Source organism: Schistocerca nitens, chromosome 1 (genome assembly GCF_023898315.1).
Source record: "Schistocerca nitens isolate TAMUIC-IGC-003100 chromosome 1, iqSchNite1.1, whole genome shotgun sequence".
Lineage (NCBI taxonomy): Eukaryota > Metazoa > Arthropoda > Insecta > Orthoptera > Acrididae > Schistocerca > Schistocerca nitens.
In genome coordinates this window covers 429,788,439-429,808,817 of record NC_064614.1, presented here as the reverse complement: position 1 = coordinate 429,808,817, position 20,379 = coordinate 429,788,439, and the positions used below count along the sequence as shown (strand labels likewise).

At 39.1% G+C, this 20,379-nt stretch overlaps 1 long non-coding RNA gene across 1 annotated transcript in view; it reads left to right on the top strand.

Annotated features, from left to right (window-relative positions):
* Positions 1 to 9,158: 9,158 nt before the first annotated feature.
* Positions 9,159 to 20,379, top strand: part of LOC126250837 (uncharacterized) — a 32,972-nt gene continuing 21,751 nt past the window's right edge. The window contains exon 1 of the long non-coding RNA XR_007545717.1: positions 9,159 to 9,352. This is a non-coding gene — a long non-coding RNA (uncharacterized LOC126250837). The remainder of the gene's footprint in view (positions 9,353 to 20,379) is intronic.

Genomic DNA, 20,379 nt, shown 5'->3' with positions numbered 1-20,379 from the left:
CATTTTTTGGTGTGTGGGGAGGTAGGAAGGATTTATTAAAGTCAATTAAATAGAACTTACGGGAATTTGAGCTTACTGTGATTCAGTCATTTGCCTTGTGACTTTGTTCCTAAAGTATCATTTTTTGCTAGAGGGAATCTTTAGTGAGGATCCTATTTGGTTTTGGGAAATGGTTTGTTGAGTGTTTTCTACTTTTTGTTTTTGTTGTAGACAGGTTTGTCACGATGAATGGTGGGGCTTGCAATTCAGAGGCAGATACAATTTCTGCAGAGCACTTGGTCAAAAGACTGATATGAGTTGATCAATACTTAGTGCTAAAATCCGTGTGAGTGTATGTAGTGCAACAGAAAAAATTAGTGCATGAAAGGGCCTTAGCACTTAGTGGGTGGCACAGAAAGTGCTTACAAAATCACACATAAGTAAAACTGCATTTAAAGATTTTATTTCCTGTGCAAAAAATTGTTTATGCATAACTGAAATGCATGCATTTATTTAATATGCTGTTTCCTTCATAATTTGTATTAGTTTAAGTTTATTTTGAAAGTGATGCTGCTCCCACACTACTACAAAAAATTTGTAAACACAATTGGCCTGGTGTTTTAATCATTAAATTCTGTTCTTTGAAATTTGTTTTATATGTACTTGTATGAACTGAAGGGTGCTACTTCTGAACATTCTGGTAAGCCAGAATGTTAATAAGTGGAGGTGTGTGAGGTAATGGGCGAGTTGTGGCACCCTGGAAATATTATAAGTTCGCAGTTGGTGTGGCTGCGCTGGGGCCTTTTGGCAGGCCGTGGCTTGTCGGCAGACATGTGGTGCCAAACGGGGTCCAGTGACTGCATGACTGGGAATTCCATGGTGACGCTGTGTCAATGAAGGAGACTTGCAGGGAGTGCCAAAGATGGCAGACTTTGTGAAACCTTAATGGCAGACATTTCACAGCTCGTATAGAAATTAACAGTAGCCAGATGAATCATGATACCCCAAAGAAAGACACATGTACACTACCATTATTTGCACAACAATTCTGATGGTGTAATCAGTTTTCAATATGTTTATTAGTGTAAAATTTAGTATCTGATGATAAACTATACAAGTAACACCCAGCAACGAATTTCCAAAATCTAAATGGTTCATCTGATTTTGTCAATTGACGTGTCTTTAGAAAGCTATTAGTGTAAAAGCTATTAGTATTGGTATAAATTACAGGTATGTAACTTGAATAGTACATGAGTTATTGGAGGTCAAAGTGGTCGATTACTGTTAATCACGTCAGGCCATAAGTACTCCACAGTTACACAAAAAGATGGTAGCAGCATGCTTATAAATATATTTATTCATCTATGTCTTTGTTTATACCCGATATATACTATGCATGAAGCAAGTGGTCAAATATTTACTGTGTTTTACAAAGCACAGAGACATTACATACACTAATGGCCTACTTTTGCTTGCTATTCCTTTGATATATGTTTATTTGATTTGTTTATGTATTTAATAATATGTGTTAGAGCTTGTTTATGGTCCATCTGTAGGAATATTTATTTAATTTCAAGTTGTTTAAGTGTAAATCCAGCATTTTGTATGTGTTTTTATATGTTTGTGAGTATGCGTTGGCTCGGAGACATGGAGGGAGCGCTCTAGCCAATTGCAGCCCTCGTTACTACGGTAGGCGACTACCGTATGGAAGGGGGGGACAGTACGACACAGGATGGAGTCCTGGATGGTATGGTGATGGACACACAGTCGTGAGAGAGACTTGGAGAGTGTGGAGCAGTTTGCGTGTGGTCACGAGGGATAGAAATACTTCGGAGTGCGGACTTGTGAACTTGTGAGATTTCCGAGGTTTCTACATTGAAGACATAGTAAGCATTTAGAAGTGAATGTCTTGCAAGCTATGTTGTCATTCATAACTAATTACTTGCAGTAGGAATCTATTGTTTCCTGGCTATTGAACATGTATTTTATTTAACTGATGGACCATCCACACCAATAAATGTTTTGCAGAAATATACCGCATTCTCAAAAGTACTTCTACTATTGTATTCATCATTTAAAGTCGTTAAGATAGTACCTGCAGATTTTATTTAATTGCAATCTTTCATTTATAAAATTTGTAATTGCCGAGTGGTAGGAACCTTCGACCATTTGATTCATGTGTATATTCATATTGTATACTGTAGACTCAGCAATATTTGGCCTGTAATGTGGCAATTACGTATCCCAGCCCATAGACAATGAAACCAGCCAAAACATTTAATATTTTGACTCTGATTCTGAGGGTACATAGCTGAGGGCCACATCACACCACCCTCATTTTCATTTGAAAGCCCGCAATTGGGGGCTCGTCCAGGATTTGTGTCCTGCAAAGTGGTAATTCATTTGCTCTCTATTATTCAGCGTACTACGTGAAGTGTAAAAACCTTTGCAAAACCAATAGAGATTTGTGTAGAGTGAACCTCTCATAAAACACAGTATGAGATCATTTTTTTCCGCAAGTAGGTTTCTGGAAATAGTGAAATTACGCATTAATTTTCACAACTAACACATGCTATCAATAGAGGTCCTAATCTATCACATTAAAGGCAATTTGCGTGGGGGCTCAGAGTCAAAATAAATTGAGTGCAGGGAACAGTAGCGGTTAGTGCATTTAACAGACAGTGGCTTCGGAGACAGTTGGAACACGTGGTAACTGGCAACAGCAACATTTACAACAGGCAACTTCTCCAGTGGCTGACGAAGATCCAACAGCAGTACGATGGCAGCATGTCCGAGTACTCCAGGGCGGTCTTCAATGTTGACTTCCACTACAACCGATGGCATCACTATGGCAGAGAGAACCATCTCAGATCAGATAAGTGCCTACGCATATAGTGAGATAGTGTTTAACTCTGAAGTTCAAGCTCCACTTATAGATCTCGCGAATATGAAACAGTCACCTAGTATGTATAATTATGAAAATAGAAGTGAGCCGGTTAGTCTGGAACCAGAGTGTGAAAGTGTAACTAGTAGGAATTCAGGCAAGGGATTTAGGATTACTTAGCAAAGACTTCGTCAAGGAAGACACTATAGTTATAGTGAGTGGGACAGGCAATAGTACTGACAGAGATCCTGGGAACAATAGAGAGTGTGGCCCCATAAAGACTGCATCAGAACTGATACACACCAGTATTGAGTTTGTATCTGTTCTGACATGCCATGACTGACCTTATTTGAATTCTTGTGTCAGGAGAGTTAATTTGGAGTTGGAACACCTGCTATGTCAGATGCAGGGTTACATATTGGCATGTTTCCTGTTGATTCTGTCAGCAGATTGGATTATGCTAGGCATGGCTTTCACCTCAGCAGTAAACAGAAGGATAAGGATAAACAAGCTGGACTAATAGCAGAAAATTTTAGGGTTGGGGTGGCGGGGGGAGGCAGGGGGGGGGGGGGGGGAGGGGGAAAGCAACCTTCGTGAGTGATAAAATATGAGTGGTTACAGGCGTTGCAGCAACACCTTCTTTAGAGTAGGGAGGACAGAAGGAACCTAAGTTTTAATACAAGTTAGGACTGAAATACATCTTCAGTTTGACAAAGAAAACAAATGAAATAATTCTATGTTTCTGTAAGTTTTCCTGGTAAATCAAATATTCCATCGTTTTTTGCATGTGCACCCGAGATATTATTAATTCTTGTTCTGATATTTCAGCTGTCAGCCTTACAGCCATTCTCAAAGTGAGTCACTTGCATGATTTTTAAGTCACTTTACACGATACTGTTTAGTAAATGTATCTGCATCAGAGACAATATTGTTGGAATAAGAAGGTCAGTCATAGATAAAATTTAGTGCATCTAACAGTAAAACAAAGGAAGTGCAGAGTCAGAAAATCTATAGTGCTTACAAACTATGTGGTTGATTGTTACAGATGGTATATGTTGGAATGTCAGCCAGTGAAGACTTGTAACAATATTTTCTTGGAGAACACAGACATGAAATCAACGATTGTAATGATTTGTTGATCTGGAAACCCTCGTCTCTGTTGAGCAGGTTGTCCCATAATTATATTTCCACAGCTTCCTTGACTATTGAATCCCAGTAGGATGAAACTGTGGCCAGTAACTTAACTTGGCCATAATCCATGGAACGGTCGGTGGAAATACATCATTCAGCAACTGCAGAGTTATTGGGCTGTAGAAGATGGATATCACTGGTGTTCAATGCAACATTCCTGTACACTGTGAATTGTTTGTCCATGTGCCTTTTATCACACTCACAAGGAATTTCATGAAAGCATATTATTTTTCATAGATCCCAAAAAGAGCTACTCTTTTGCCTGTGGGAGGAAGATCACATTCACATTATGTTTCTCCATTATTCTTGCAGTTTTGAAGAAATATTTTCCACATGCAGGAGCATATTTTTGAGTTTTAGGGACTGATGGAATTGGAGAAGGTGAAGGCTCTTGCTATAGGATGAGTGACAGCCCAAGAAGACAGTTTTAATGGTATGCCCATTAGGTGGGATACACTGTGTCAGACAAGAAAGAGGATGTGTGATTGGAATTTTACTGGGAAAAAGTAGAGTTTTCAGAACTAGCAGAGGTAGAATGAACTTGGATTCATGGTTCGATGGTGGGTAAGGAAAGGAGTGACTGAGAAAACAATTAAAAATGTTTGAAAATAAGGAAATAAAAATAAATGTTTGAGGTGTTATAACTGAAATAAATGGTAGTTATTATACAGAGAACTTTGTGGGAAGTTAGGAAGGAGGTCAGAAAACGATTTAATGAAGCAGAAAGTAATAGGCACGTTTGTAAATAGATACAAATCAATCGTTAAGCCAAATATTAGCAGAGTGTTAACATTTTGCAGTGTGCAGTTGCAGCTGTAGCTGTTCTTAAGTTCGACTGATGACCATAGATGTTAAGTCCCATAGTGCTCAGAGCCATTTGAGCCTGTTCTTAAGTTCACATCTCACAAAGTTGTTTGTGCACTGTTATACAATTATTAAATTTAGTAGTTTTCAATAGTGTCTTGTGCTGTTTGTGGTGAAATAATGGTTTAATAAACTTTTGGAAATGTTCACTTACTGTGTTTTTCAAAGTTGTCTGTGTGTTGAAATCATTTAGTGAATTTGGTGCAGTAGTTTGCAGCTGACATTTCTTATTGTTTCTAGCGAAATATATCAGTAAAATTTTCATTCACTGTTTTAACTTCTTTGAGTGTTCCAGTGGATGCTCAAATTTTTGGTTTTAGCTGAGAAATTTTGTGAAGTTTTGGTGGTACTGGTATTAATTGTAGTTTAGTAGTATTAGTAAAAGTTGTTGCTTTCTTAATAGAGAAAGAATTTTGAGACCATTATTGTTAGTTCTTGAAATAGTTCTGCTGTTGTAACTGAACTCAGGTAACGTAGACATTTAGTTTTTTCAGTAACTGTTAAAATTTTACCATGAGTGAGACATGTGGGCTTTGTCACAGATCTGTGAATAGTGAATTACGGTGTGGGACTTGTTCAAAGTATTTTTACATTGGTGGGGGGGGGGGGGGGGCAGGAGATGCAGTGGGGAAGCCAGTGGGCATTATAGCAAGCTCCACTCCTGGGAATGCAGAATCTGTAGCAGAAGTAAGTTCATAGAGGATAGAGGAGCAGGAGTGTAAGATCTGTACCCTTTTCAGGTGCAGTTAAAAGATGTAAAGGAGGAACAAGACAGGTTGAGGGGGGTGAAGGGTGCTGGGGAATGGGAACTGGTAGTTGGTAAGAAGACAGCTAGGAGGAGGAGGTATTCAGACAGTTGTACTTTGTGTATATGCAATACATTTGACCAACTCTCAGGGTTAAGTGGAGAGGAGCCTCTTGTAGCTGTAGGTGTAGGAAACATGCAGCAGTCCTCAGCAGTTAGGAAGCCTAAGTCAGTCGCAAATCCTAACAGAATGAAGAAGGTTCTGCTGCTAGGTAATTCACACAGCAGAGGTGTGTGACAGCAGTTGCAGGAAGTGTTGGGGAGTGAGTACCAGGTCACCAGTATTGTGAAGCCTAGTAATGTGCACTTTGTGCAACTGTTTCGGCACCATGATTGGCATCATCTTAATGCTGCTGTTAGGTGTGTTAAAATGGGGTGGAGAAGGCTCTGATGGCAGAGGGCATGGCTCACATTGCAGTAGTGCCAGCTTGGTCTATCAATAGATTGGGCTTTACTAGGCATGGCCTGCACCTCAATAGGTTTGGGAAGGGGAAGCTGGAAAAGCCTATATGTGACAGTGTAGAGGGTGGTGGTGGGATCACTAATGGAAAAATTCCTATAGTATTTGATGTTAGGGATGCACTTTTTTTAGATTTAAGTGAGCTAATAGGGAAGTTCCTCTAACAAACGAATCACCTTCAGAGGAGGTCAGGTATCCAAGTAGAGAAGGAATTAGCATGTTTCATCAAAATATAAAGAGGTATTAGAGATAAAGTTAGTGAACAGCTTGTAGATGTTGACTCCGACATTATTGGTATATCAGAGCACTGCCTAAATAATTTCACAATTCAGAGGCTTCCTTTACCAGGATACAGATTAGCTGGCTTGTTTTTCAAGGAGTTCCTTGCAGAATGGGGGAATGGCCATTTACTTAAATAACAGTATTCCATTGGAGTCCGTAGATGTATCACAGCGACTGCACTGAACAGATATTTGAATGTTTCGCAGGGGCAGCTGAATTTAGTGAAACTGAACTTCTGATTGTTGTTGTTTATAGGTCCCCTAAGTCTAACTTAAGAGCATTTCTGCTCAAGGTAGAGAGGGTTTTTGGTTCACTTTATACGAAGTACCAAAAATAAGTTCTATGTGGTGACTTCAATATTAATTTCGTATATGCTTGTGCAAGAGAAAGGATGTTGATAGATCTCCTAAATTCATATGATCTGGTGCAGACCATGTTTTTTTTTTCCGACTAGGGTGCAGGGGAAGAGTAGCACAGCCATAGACAATATTTTTATTCATTCTTCATTACTAGATGGTCGTCCTGTTAGTAAAAGGGTGAATGACCATGATGCACAAATTTTAACACTAAAAGGCTTTTGTACTCAAACAGATGTTACATATAATTGCAAACTATGTAGGGAAGCTAATCTAAACATTGTTAAGGAACAAGAATGGCAGGATGTTTATAGTGCCGATAACATAGATGACAAATATAATGCTTTCCTTAACACATTGCTTGTGCTCTTTGAGAATTGCTTTCCATTAGAACATTGTAAACAGGATACTAGCAGTAAAAGGGCAGCCTGGGTGGCTGACTAATGTGATAAGGATGTCATGTAGAACAAAGCAGGAATTATATCAAAATGTTAGAAGTAGTCACAATCAAGCTACTGTAGCCCATTACAAACAGTACTGTAAGGTGTTTAAAAATGTTATTATGAAGGCAAAGAGCATGTGGTATGTAAATAGAATAGCTAATTCTCAGGATAAAATTAAAACCATGTGGTTAGTTGTGAAGGAAGCATGAGGTTGACGATATCAAATCAGTTTGTTTTCTGTTACTGATAAGTCAGATATATGTACAGTATTTAACAATCGTTTTCTGAGCACTGCTCGTGAATTAAATGAAAACCTTGTTTCTACAGGGATAATATAACTCTCTTGGAAAATGCCTTCTCGAGACTGATGTCTGAAATACTATTCTGTGATACTGACAAGGGGGAGATTGAGTCAATTATTAAATCATTGAAGACTAATGACTCTCATGGATACGATGGAGTGCCTAGCAGAATATGAAAGTACTGTGCTACAAATGTTAGCCCTGTACCTAGGCATATTTGTAATTTTTCCTTTAAGAATGACCAGTTTCCTAAACAATTAAAGTACTCAGTAGTAAAGCTGCTTTATAAAAGGGGAGAAAGGGTAATGTAGACAATTTTAGAAGTATTTCTATGACATCAGCGTTTGCTAAGGTATATAAGGATAATTGATCATTTTATATCACATAATTTGCTATTAAATGAACAGTTCGGCTTTAGAAGTGGTTTAACAACTGAAAATGCTATATTCTGTTTTCTCTGTGAGGTTTTTTATGGATTAAACAAAAGGTTTCAAATTCCAGGAATATTTTTCGATTTAAATAGGGCATTTGCTTGTGGTGATCACAAAATATTGCCCCAGAAGTTGGACCATTATGGAAAACGTGGAGTAGCTCACAATTGGTTCACCTCTTACTTTAACAACAGACAGCAAAAGGTCATTATTCACAATGTTGAGAATAGCTGTGATGTGAAGTACAGTCAAATGGTGGGCAGGGAGGGGGGGGGGGGGGGGGGAGGAGTTCCCCAGTGTTGGGACCACTCTTGTTCCTTATTTATATAAATGATATGTCCTCTAGTATTACAGGTAATTCTAAAATACTTCTGTCTGTTGATGACAGTAGCTTGGTAGTAAATGATATAGTGTGCAACACTGGCTAAGTTTCAGATAGTGCAGTTCATGACATAAGTTCATGCTTAGTAGAAAATAAAGTAACACTAAATCACAGTAAGTCTCAGTTTTTAAGATTTCTAACACACAATTCAACAAAACCTGATGTTTTAGCTTCACAGACTGGGAATATTATTAGTGAAACTGAACAGATCAAATAACTAGGTGTTCAGATAGACAGTAAACTGTCGTGAAAAGCCCACATTCAGGATCTTGTTCAAAGACTTAATGCTGACATTTTTACTATTTGAGCGGTATTTGGAGTAAGTGATCGTGCAGCACAGAAGTTAGTCTACTTTGCTTATTTTTATTCGATTATGTCACGCGATATTTTATTTTAGGGTAACTCTTCCGATTCTCAAAGGATATTTTTGGCTCAGAAATGGGCAGTTCGGGCAATAAGTGGTGTAAGTTCGTGAAACTTTTAACATTATGTGATTGCCTAATCATTTTAAATCATTCACTAATCGAGCAGTCGCTCGGCAACAGCTACAGTTAGCAAATAATGTTGCGAGAATGTAAAAGGTGAACGACCTGTGACGTAACTTGTTTATTGTCGAAGCGCCGTCAGAGATGCTGTGAGTTATTGACTTTGAAAACCGCGGCGCGAAAAACGGACAGAAGAAGAACACTTTTTTACACATTTTTTTTTTTTTTTTTTTATGTACGAGATATTCTCGATGAACAGTTACTCATTCTTCTCTTGTCTCCTGTAACGTGTGTCGGACGCGCATGTCTTGCCGCCGTATTATTATTGTTAAAAATAATATTGTTCTAGTGTAAAGTAAATGTGTAATACTAAAAGTGCCCAGCAGTAGATTTATTGTGCGACGTGTATGTGAAAACGTCAAAGGAATTGTTTTCATTACGAGAAGCGCCAGTCAAAACGGCATCCATGTTAAATCCTTCATTGCAGTGTAAGTTCGTCTATTAATTGCCATAAATTCAGAGTTAATTGGAACTGGTGTATGGACTATTCATTTAATATAGAATCTATGTCTCAGTTCTTCATGAAATTATTTAATTTTCTCTATGTTTCTGCCAAATAGAGAGTTCACAGACACGAATTCTTTCGTCGAAATCGGACGGAAGTTGTATGCGGCGAAATATTTTCTCCGCGCCATATTCTATTGGTAAATGCATGATAAACTACGGTCCCTTAGGAAATTCATGTTGAGCTATCCAAAAATAATTATATTTTGAATAGGCATTTACTCTCTTCCGCAATGCAACTTCAGACTGATCAGACGATCCAGCGAGAAACAGCCGCACACGGTCGGCGTTCGCAAATATGTTTCCACCGCTGATTATAGCTATATGTTACAGCACAAAAGTAAACATATTGTTATAATTAGCGGCTAAGAACGGGGACATTTATAACTGTATGTTTATGTATACACATTACGTAAACATATCGTTATAAACTCTAGTTGAACCCCGTTCACTAGTCTGGTAGTCTGACATTGGCCTCTCAGTGTATATATTCTTTACTGTCATTTCTTGTTAACAATATCAGAATTAGCAGCTTTCACTCAGTTAATATGAGGCAGAAATACAAATCTGCATTTGGATCCCACTTCCTTAACTCTTGTGCAGAAGGGTGTGCTATATACTGCGGCATCCATTTTCAATAAGCTACCACAAGAATTCAAAAATCTTAGCAGTAATGCTCATGCTTTCAAACTGAAACTGAAGAGTGTCCTCATAGGTCACTCCTTCTATTCTGTCGAGGAGTTCCTTGAAAAGTTAGACTGATTTGTATGTTATATTGTTGATTGTGTTTACATAAACTTATGGCTTGACTTTTTTGGGTTCATAAACATTTTATTTTATTTGTTATTGCTTTTATCTAGTAATTTCATGTACTGACACATTCCATGACTTTGGAGATTTGCTCCTCAATTTGGTCCTACAGAACTAGACGTGTAAGTAAATAAATAAATACATTCAATGACAGATTGAAATATGTGACAAAAAAATTATGCTCAATGGTGCAATGCATTAGTAAACAAATATGTGCAATCAGCTAACAGTCAAGTTGGGGAGCATGAGTCATTGGTGGAAAATGTGTTAAAAATATCACTGGGATGAAATGTTCGAAAAAGGGCCATCGCCATGAGAGCAGGGAGTTATAGTACAGCACATATTGGCCTAGTGGGTCATTACCACAGTGGGTGTTCAAATTGTGCAACAGAGAATGGGCAGTCTGTTTTGAAGGAGGTGTACAGAAGAGGAAACTATAGACATACTAAGCAGAACGAAATGGATAAAGTAGCTGTAGCTAAGTAAAGAATGACAATAACAAAGGTAAAAGGGAATGGTACAGAACATACCCAAATTCACTGTGTACAACAAAAATGGAAATTCTTGGGTGAAATAATACTTAAAATAAAGGAAAGAGACCACTCACCTATAATTGACTGAAGTGCAGAGCATATAAAACATAACAGAAAACTGTTTATACCAACTTTTGTGCTCTTTCTGGTTTGCTCTGTTCTTGAATAGGTCAACCACATCCTTCAGCAGTGCTACGACTACCTCTAATCGCAGCCTTAAATGTAGGACGTCATACTCGAAAGCCTACCCACAGCACCCAAAGTTTTATTCTGCTGCCTTCTCAATCCTGTTCCCATTCCTGCAACCCATGGGTCAGTCTCTTGTGATCAGCCCAGATGCAAAATATGTTACATACAGCCTCCCACCACCTCATATTGCAGTCCAGTCACAGACATATCCCACCCTGCAAATGGCAGCACCACATGTGAAAGCAGCTATGTTATATATCAGCTATGCTGCAATTACTGTACAGCATTCCTTGTGGGCATGACAAGTGACCAACTGTCTACTTGCATGAATGGCCACTGCCAAATTGTGGCAAACTACAAACTTGACACCCACATGCCAAACATGCTGCTCACCACATCATAAATGACATCATCAGCTGCTTCACTATGAAAACTATTTGGATTCTCCCTAGGGCACTAGCTTCTCTGAACTACATATGTGGGGATTGTGTCTCCAACATATCTGGTGATCTAATAATCCCCGTGCCCTAAACTTCTGCTAACCTGTTTCCCATTGCCTCACCTTATCTTACTCTTCTGTCCACACTACTCCTTCCGCATCCAGATCATGTAATGCCTTCTCTCATCACTCTTCCTCCCCACACTCCCATGCAAGCATTCTCTCTTCCTCATCCCCATTTCTCTCTCTTTTCCCCTCTTCTCCCCTTCTCTCTCCCCTCCCTTATCATCTTCATCATCCTCTTCTTTCCTCTTCTCCGTTCTCCACTCTCTATCTCCCTGCATCTTATATGATCCACCCTCTGAACTTTTTTTTCCTTGCCATACAGCTACTGAACCATCTGTGGAAAGACCTGCCTCACACTATCCCACTACTCCTTTCTTGCTTTGTGCATCCTTCTCCATGCCCCCTCCACCTCCCTCTACCCTGGTAATTGCTATCAATAATCAACAGTCAGTCCATTTGGGTGTCTATGTGGCTGTGAACATAACAGAGCATGAGATTGAAAGCTAGACTAAATAGTGTTCTGTTGCATGTTTCTATGTGCCATACACTAGTCAGCTGTAGGTGAGTGGTTTTCTTTCCTTTATTATTTGTATACTACATTTTCTAGAATGCTGGCAATAGTGAAATTGTATGGAAATTTGTCAGAATTTCTTTATATCCATTCTTAAACAAAGGCTTAGGTCCAGCATTTTATTTTAAAGATTTTAGAGTGGACATTATTTCTACTGATGTAGTGCGGTTCATATTTTGTTGAAATTATTTGTAATGACTGGTCTGAGATATTCCATAGCAGCATCTACTGAACTTGACAACCCCATCTTCTTAGTAACAGCTATGAAATGCTTGTTAAAAAGTTTTTCAAAACTCCAAAAATCTGTAACTGATGTATCATTTACTCTTAATGCTACTGCACATCTTTGTGTCTCGGTCTACCAGTCTCCTACTTCACTATATACTATATTGTCTTTATTTTGTTTTGTGATGTGATTATCTTTGCCTTGTAATGCATTTGCTTGCATGTGTGTATTACTATTTTTAGTATTTTGCAGCAAGCCATTTAATGAGCTACAGCATGAAATCAGATCCATTTTTGACTGACAGATATAGTTTCCTTTTTGTCTGACACAATACCTGAATTTCTTGAGTAACCTATGGCTTCTTTCTAAACTTTGGCATAATCTGGCAGTGGGAAGTCCAGGTTGGAGTATCAGAAATATTATGAAAAGGATAGGTCTAACCTGGATTACTTTTTGGCAGGAAAACAGTATTCAAATAACGTAAGGACCTTATTTATAAAAGTGTTGTATTTTTCATTTATGCTTTGAGCATTATATACATCACTCCAGTTCACGTTTTTGATGAATGTCCTAAAGTAATTATTGTTTGGTTTACTGACTACCCTCTTGAATTCAGATGCAGCAGATTTTGTATTCCTTCAGTAATAACATTTTATAAGAGGAACTACATGCCGCAGTCTGAGAGGCCATTGCCTTTTGGTTTTGTAATATAATTTTGTTCATTAGTCCTTTCTACAAATATTTTATCAGTGGCTGCCTGTGAGCAGTTTGGAAGTATATGGTAGGAATTAAGTTGAATGATAGTGTTACTCACAGTAATATATCCTTACTGGGAGAGTTTTTAAGAAATTTTACAATAAAATCACAGACCAGTAGAGCTTCAGGTTATGAACAGATTAAAGTTACCTGCAGGTGTTCAGTATACACTTACCAATGAAGGACTTATTATGAAATTCAGTTTCTGTTGCACACCCTTCTGTATGTTGCTCTAGGTAGAATTTATGAATGTCTATCTTCTTAAATTTATAACAATTCTTGGTGAATGTTGCAACTCCTCCTTTCTCCATTTCTGCTCTACAAAAGTGAGATGCTAACTTAAATCATGTAACACTTAACACATCTATACCAGTGGTTAATTAATGTTCAGAGGGACAGAGTACTTCACAACACATGGAATGCATTTAAATAAATGGGGAAAATCGTTGCTCAGTCAAAAGATCAAAATGTTAGTGGATAATGTTTCTCCCAGATGTAAGAAAAGTGATCCTATTCCACTACCACTGGTAAAGGACACCTGCAAAGTATCTTCCCTACCATGTACTCCAGTTGCAGCAGTAACACAATATCAGGTATCACTGATTACAAAAGAATGTGTGGGGAGAGAAGAAGCTGTAACTACAGTTACAACAGGTAGAACACCCATTCAGTAAGTAAGATAATAGAAACAACAAAGGTGGCAGCATATTCAGCAACTAGGGTACCAACAGGTGATCCAGCTGTCCATTCTGCAGCAAAATTTGAACTACCTACAGTGGGAACCCAGCCACTTAGATCATGTCATGAACAAGAAGAAAAGAAGAGACCTCCAAGAGTACAAGCAGTATCAAGTGTAGCAGGCAAACGGAAAACTGTACCTCCATTACATCTAAATGATTTTTTAGTAGAAGGCAGCAAGGGGAAGAATCCCATAAGATAAATAGTGCCAGAGATTTAATAGCCTCTCAGCAAAATAGTGCATCTGTAAAGAAAGACAGGTTTGATTTTATAATCTGTTATCTTAACATTGAAGGAGTAAGGGATAAATAATTTATTGTCAATGACTTTGGATTAGAAAATAAGTTAAGTGAACACTGGGCTAGTGAGAGTGAACTTATATTTATTAAATTTGATAATTATACTCTAGCCAGTAGCTACTGCAGAAAATTGCATTAAGAGGTAGTGTGGCAATCTATGTTAACAAGTCACTTAGCGACACAGTCAGTAGATTAGATCTAGATTTTCTGTGTGATGAACAAAACTTTGAAGCTGCTGGTATAGTAATAGACAGAACTAGCACTCCTTTCTTTCAGGAGTGCTAGTTCTGCAAGGTTCGCAGGAGAGCTTCTGTAAAGTTTGGAAGGTAGGAGACGAGGTACTGGCAGAAGTAAAGCTGTGAGTACCGGGCGTGAGTCGTGCTTCAGTAGCTCAGTTGGTAGAGCACTTGCCCGCGAAAGGCAAAGGTCCCGAGTTCGAATCTCGGTCGGGCACACAGTTTTAATCTGCCAGGAAGTTTCAGTTTTAAGTTAGTTGTAATTTCCCTATACAGGTCACCTAAGGGTATAAGCAATGTATTTTTAGAAAAACTGGAACTGCTGTTACATGTACTTACAGATACTAGATGGATACATTATGATATTGTGATGGGTGGATATGTGAATGCTAATTTCAATGTTACAACACAAAAATGTACTATCACTGAACTCCAAAACCTACTAAGACAGTGCAACTTACATTCAGTCAATAACAAGCCTACAGGAGAACGTGCATGTCTTGACAATATTTTCGTAAATTTTAAAACAACAGAAAAATCATGTTGTGTGACAGTATTTCCTTATTATGATCATGATTCAGTATCTTTAAATTATACAAGTAGTTTCCCTCTTGATAAGAGTAACGTGGTGGCAGAACTGCCAGGAAATATTAATATCTTTGCTTTTTTGTACTTCGTTTTACTTACTTTGGTTGTTGACTAGTTGGTATGAGACATTCGTCATGACTGTTATCGTGATCGTCGAAAACTATTTCCTTGTGTTTTGATTTATCGTGTGCCAATAAAAATATTACACAGTGAAAGTAAATGGTGTTTTCCATGTTATAAGTATAACACTCGCCAGACTGGTGACCTCCGACGCGCAACATATGTCCGATTCGACAATGTGGCCGTTTATTTCGACATCTCCACATCGCTCACCTTCCGCTCCTTTTGGACTACAACATGATACTAATGGTGCCTCTACACTGCCTTTTCACGGTTTCCTACACACAATGCCACCAACAACTGGGATAAAATTGGAAGATAAGTACAACGCCGTGGAGTTTTCTCCGTCATCAACAATGCCGTTGTGGACTCTTTCAGCATTGTCAGTCATGTCACCTGCTGTGAAATTTTTTTCTATGTTCATCTATAACAAACCAATCATGAGTGCTGTGCCTAAATTTGTGACTCACAGTGCATCGTACGTACAACCTCCTGTGATATGTAGTGTGCAACAGTGCCGCAACACTATGAACCTCACAGACTTTTCGAGCCCACAGATCACTTGGAGCTCCCCATATATTGCTGATAAATCGGTTTTGGACACATTCTCTCCCCACCCACTACAAGACTCACTACAAAAACAGATGGGTATAAATTTCAGTGACAACAATTACTGGTTGGACAGTCGTCCTGCCCCGATTATTTCTGCAGCCCCGGCTGCGCCTGCCGTGCCTCCTGCGCCAGCCGTGTTTAATCCAGCCGCCGCGAACGCCGCGAGTGACAGCTTCATAAACACTCCGCCACTCCCGTCCGCTGTGCTATCAAATCTGTTACATCCACAACACAAGAGTGAGAAAATTCCTAAATTACCGAGGTTCACGATGGACAATCAGCATACGTGATTTATTTTGGCAGAGACTATATTCACCGCCCTAAACATCGATTCAGACAGTGCTAAATTTATTGCGCTTATTAATGCCCTAGAGGACCACGCTGAGTGGCTGTCGGCGGCCCACACAAATCGTTACGCACTGTCAAAACAACAGATCTGCGACGTCTAGCTGAGACTACGCAAGAGTCTGTTTTATACATACTGCAAGATGTTCATCTCAAAGACTCGACTCCTTCACAACTGTCGCGACGTATCAGTGCAGTCTTAGATAGCAAAACTATGCCAGATGAAGCTTTACTTTCTTTCTGGGTTGCAAAGCTGCCGCAAGCTATCCAACTCTAGCTCTGATCACACGATCAGGAACCTCTACAAGCGAAATTATTGCTGGCCGACACCGCATATAAGATAATCAACAGAAGAAAGTTATCTACATGTGCCCCCCTCGATATTACGCCTCCCCCATGTGGCAGAGGCCGATCTTTCCAAAACAACAGACAGAGTACACTGGCTGAGCACCAGATTCCACACCGTCCTTCACCATCCCATACCACAGCTTCAAGTGACGTCCTTCACCTGGTAACAACACAGGATCAGCAAGTTTATCCTCTCTGCTGGTATAACTCCATTTACGGTAATACAGCCAGGAATTGCCGCTCACCCTGTGTAATGCACCCAAACACACACGCCGGGCCGCTATAGGCACAACGGTCCGCACTTTGACGTCAAGTCGCCTAACAGATCACAGGCTAGTACTTCCGAATTACTCCCTCGGGCTTTTGTATATAGGAATAGCTTCTCAGAAATGGTTTTTAGTGGACACTGGTGCCGATGTGAATATCATTCCACGTTCAATGGTCACTTCTACAATCACGCATTCACCTCACCAAATCAGAGCAGTCAACAATTCCTCATTAAAGGTTTATGGTGTAACGCAACTTCGCATTTACTTCGATGATACATATAATTATGAATGGATATTTTCGGTAGTAGAAATCGACGAACCAGTATTAGGACTGGACTTCTTAACTGCTCATAACTTTTCTTTGGACTTAATTACATCTGCCCTCTGCTCAGTGGATTTTAAACAAAAATTTTCAGCGAGATTTTCCCCATCCACGCCGACAGAATGCAGCTCGAATACGTCCTGCCAACTAGACAGAGAGACAGTTTCTATTCTATCTGAAGAGGTCTGTAGCGGGACTTTGAATTTCGCCGCACTACACTCGTTCCTTCAGATAAAAAATATCCTGTCGCAGCGGTATGAGTGCTCGACGGCAGAGAAAATACTAAAATTGTAACTCTTTTTTTGTTTTCTATTCGTTTCTTAATTGTCTCTCGAGAGCGGAAGCTTAATGCAGACGTGGAAGTTGTTATGAAATTTGGAGGAGGGAAGCAACGTAAAATAAATTACATTTAATATCAAGACGGTTTTGTGTACATTAGAAATTCCTCGACAATGAAACTTATGGCAAGATTTCGGAGCAGACTTTTCACGCAGAAATGAAGTAGGAGATTTTTGAAGACCTGGACGCCGCACGAAACAAGAAGACATGTTAACATGGTAAAGAATTAACTCTAAGCTACGCCATTTCCCCCTGTCAGTTACATTTCGTAATTCTCTGTTCTTTTCCAATAATTTTTGTAGTGGAAATTGGTTTAACTTTTGCTCAAAAACGCGACAAGGACCACCCCAACAACAGCTTTTCCGAATCACGAAGTCCGATAGCTTTTCTATAATCTGAAGTCCGATTTGCTTTTCATTCTTTCCCTTTTTCACGGTCATTAACGATTTTAAAACCCCCTTTTTATTCACCATTTCTCCCAACCTTTTATTCTCTCTCATTTTTTTCTTTTTTATTAAACACTACAACTGGCGACCGCGACAGGACGCAAATTTCGGATGTGTCGTTTTTGAGCAAATTTGAAATTTTAATTTGTATTTTTTCCCAACAGAGAATAACCAAAAATCCTGAAGCTTAAAGGGTAACGAAAAGACCAACTTTATTGTACCTAAGCAAATGATTATACAACAATATTGTAAAGAATTTTTGTAACTAATTCAATCTGTTTTTCTTTTCATGGCATATATTGATGCAAAACTGTTATTTTGAGACCTTTTGGTGATTATCCGATGGAGATGTATCAAGAAAATCCATATTTTGACGAATACGATTTACGCAGAAGTGATTGACCAGCCGCTGCAGGACAGAAAATTTAATGGTGAGTCACACAATTATGTTTCATTCAAGCATTCAATAGCCAACTGCAGAATCCATTTTTCCTTTTCCACACATCCTGTAGTTTTCTTCTAGATTTTTCCAAAATTATCTATCTCTATTGTAGTTTGTGGTAATTGCAGTATTGTTGTAGCATGTGAAGATCGTGAATTTGACCGCCAGTCATTTGTTACGAAAAATTTTGTCCGCCCTGCTGCATCTTTCTCAACAATTGTTTTCAATAGAGCAATCATTTACATTGACGAGAAAATATTTCAACCTAAATTTGAGTCAAATCTTTATTAATCAGACTTCTATTTTTCCCTTTTTCACTTACGATTATACATCCTATTACAATGGAATGCGGTAAGGTAGAGATAGTTTCGGCAGATGAGTTAAGTGAAGTAGATTCATCGTTCAACCAACAAGAAAGTCCGCGTTTCCCTCCATGGACCAGTTCACAGATCAATGCAATGATTTTGCCTCAAACTCGCAACATTTGTGATAACACACAGATGGCGACTTTAAATGACGAAATGTGGAATGGACGCGAGACTAGACCGTCAGCGCCATTGTTAACATCAATGTCAGAACCGAATATGAGACAAATTCAGCATTGTGACACAAATCGAACACAGGAAACAGACAAACTGGACAGACTATTAGAGTTATTTGCAGACATGAAACGAGACGTTAGTCAGAAAATTGACGCAAAACTGGACGCAGTTGATCAGGACTTTAAACAAAGGTTAGATAAAAGCGACGAAAAATTTGACGTATTAAACCATACTATGACCGAAAATTTTGAACGAACGACAAAACAGATGACAGAATTAAATAACACCACTCAACAGCTCAGTCAGCGATTTGAGACATTGTCCAATCGAGTCACTAAACAGGAAGAAACTTTTGTTACATTCACACATGAAACAAAAAACAATATCACCCGATGTGAGAATCAGTTAACTCAAATAGTTAATGTGCAGCAGGAAGTGAACACTCGTGTGGAAGAGTTAGCTCAGGCCCACACTTCAGCTAGCTCCACCCAAGAAAAGCTGACTGAAGAAGTGTGAAATATTACCCAACAGCTCACAATGGTAGTTCTTGAACAAACCCACCTCAAAGAAAAGATAGAAAAATTAGAAGATCGAGCGGACCTCGCGTCACTAAACAACGACACCAACATGGCCAAAAGAATTGTACACAAATGTAAGTTGTGTGACGACTATCTGAACAAAAAAACTTGAAACAATTACACAAGTCATACTTTCAAAAATAAAGACACATGTTAAAGACGAGACAAAACACATAGAAGACGAAGTGACAAAATTACGAGACAATGTTGTGCGGTGTTTGGCGATTGGTGCAAACGCATCGTCAGGAAACGACAAAACAGCTAAAACCATGGCTAATGACACAGACAGAACACCTATTGTGGAATCACCTATTTCAAATCAAAATTACAATGTGCCGCTTTCTTTTGCACCAAACGAGCAATATTACAGTACCACACCTAGAGTAGCAAGTGACCTAAATCACATCAATACAGTTACGCCAACCAGCATGGTTGATGACACGTTTGTAAGAGATGGGTATTTCCAGACATTTTCCAGTGAGGACAAGCACAAAGTCCACCCTATTGTGTTTATTAGATCATTTGACGGTGTTTTTCCACGTAGTTGGTCAGAAGTCGATAAAATCAGATACGTCACCAATCTCATGAGAGGACGAGCAGCTAAGTGGGGTGCCGCCATGAAACGGCGGTGCCTTACGTTTGAACAGTTCGAACAAGCTTTCTTGGACGAATTCTGGTCCGAGAATGAGCAACAGAGTCTAAGGAGAGAAGTGTGCAACCCCGAGACCTATGACCCTAAAAAAAGAGACATTAAGACAATACTTTGAGAGGTACCTAGACAAGACACTGTACTGGTCCAAACCAGCCGACTTGCCAGCGATAATTGACACTTCAAAGAGCCACTTACCCTTTCCATACCGAGACAGATTAATAGGAGTACCGGAGAATGACGTTAAGACTTTCTTAAACTTCTTAGATCAAAAGGACGTAGTTTACAGAGGCGATTCACGCCATTCAAATTTTATGCATATCAGTAAACAAAATCAGCACCCACCCCAAAGGAACCGTAGTGACAGTGGTTGGTGGAACCATCCGTCCGCGCCGCGACACAATACGATGCCTGCGCGCGAAACATATTCAAATGGAAACGTGTATGATGGTAGGAACAACCGCAGAAATTCGTGGAATAATAATAAT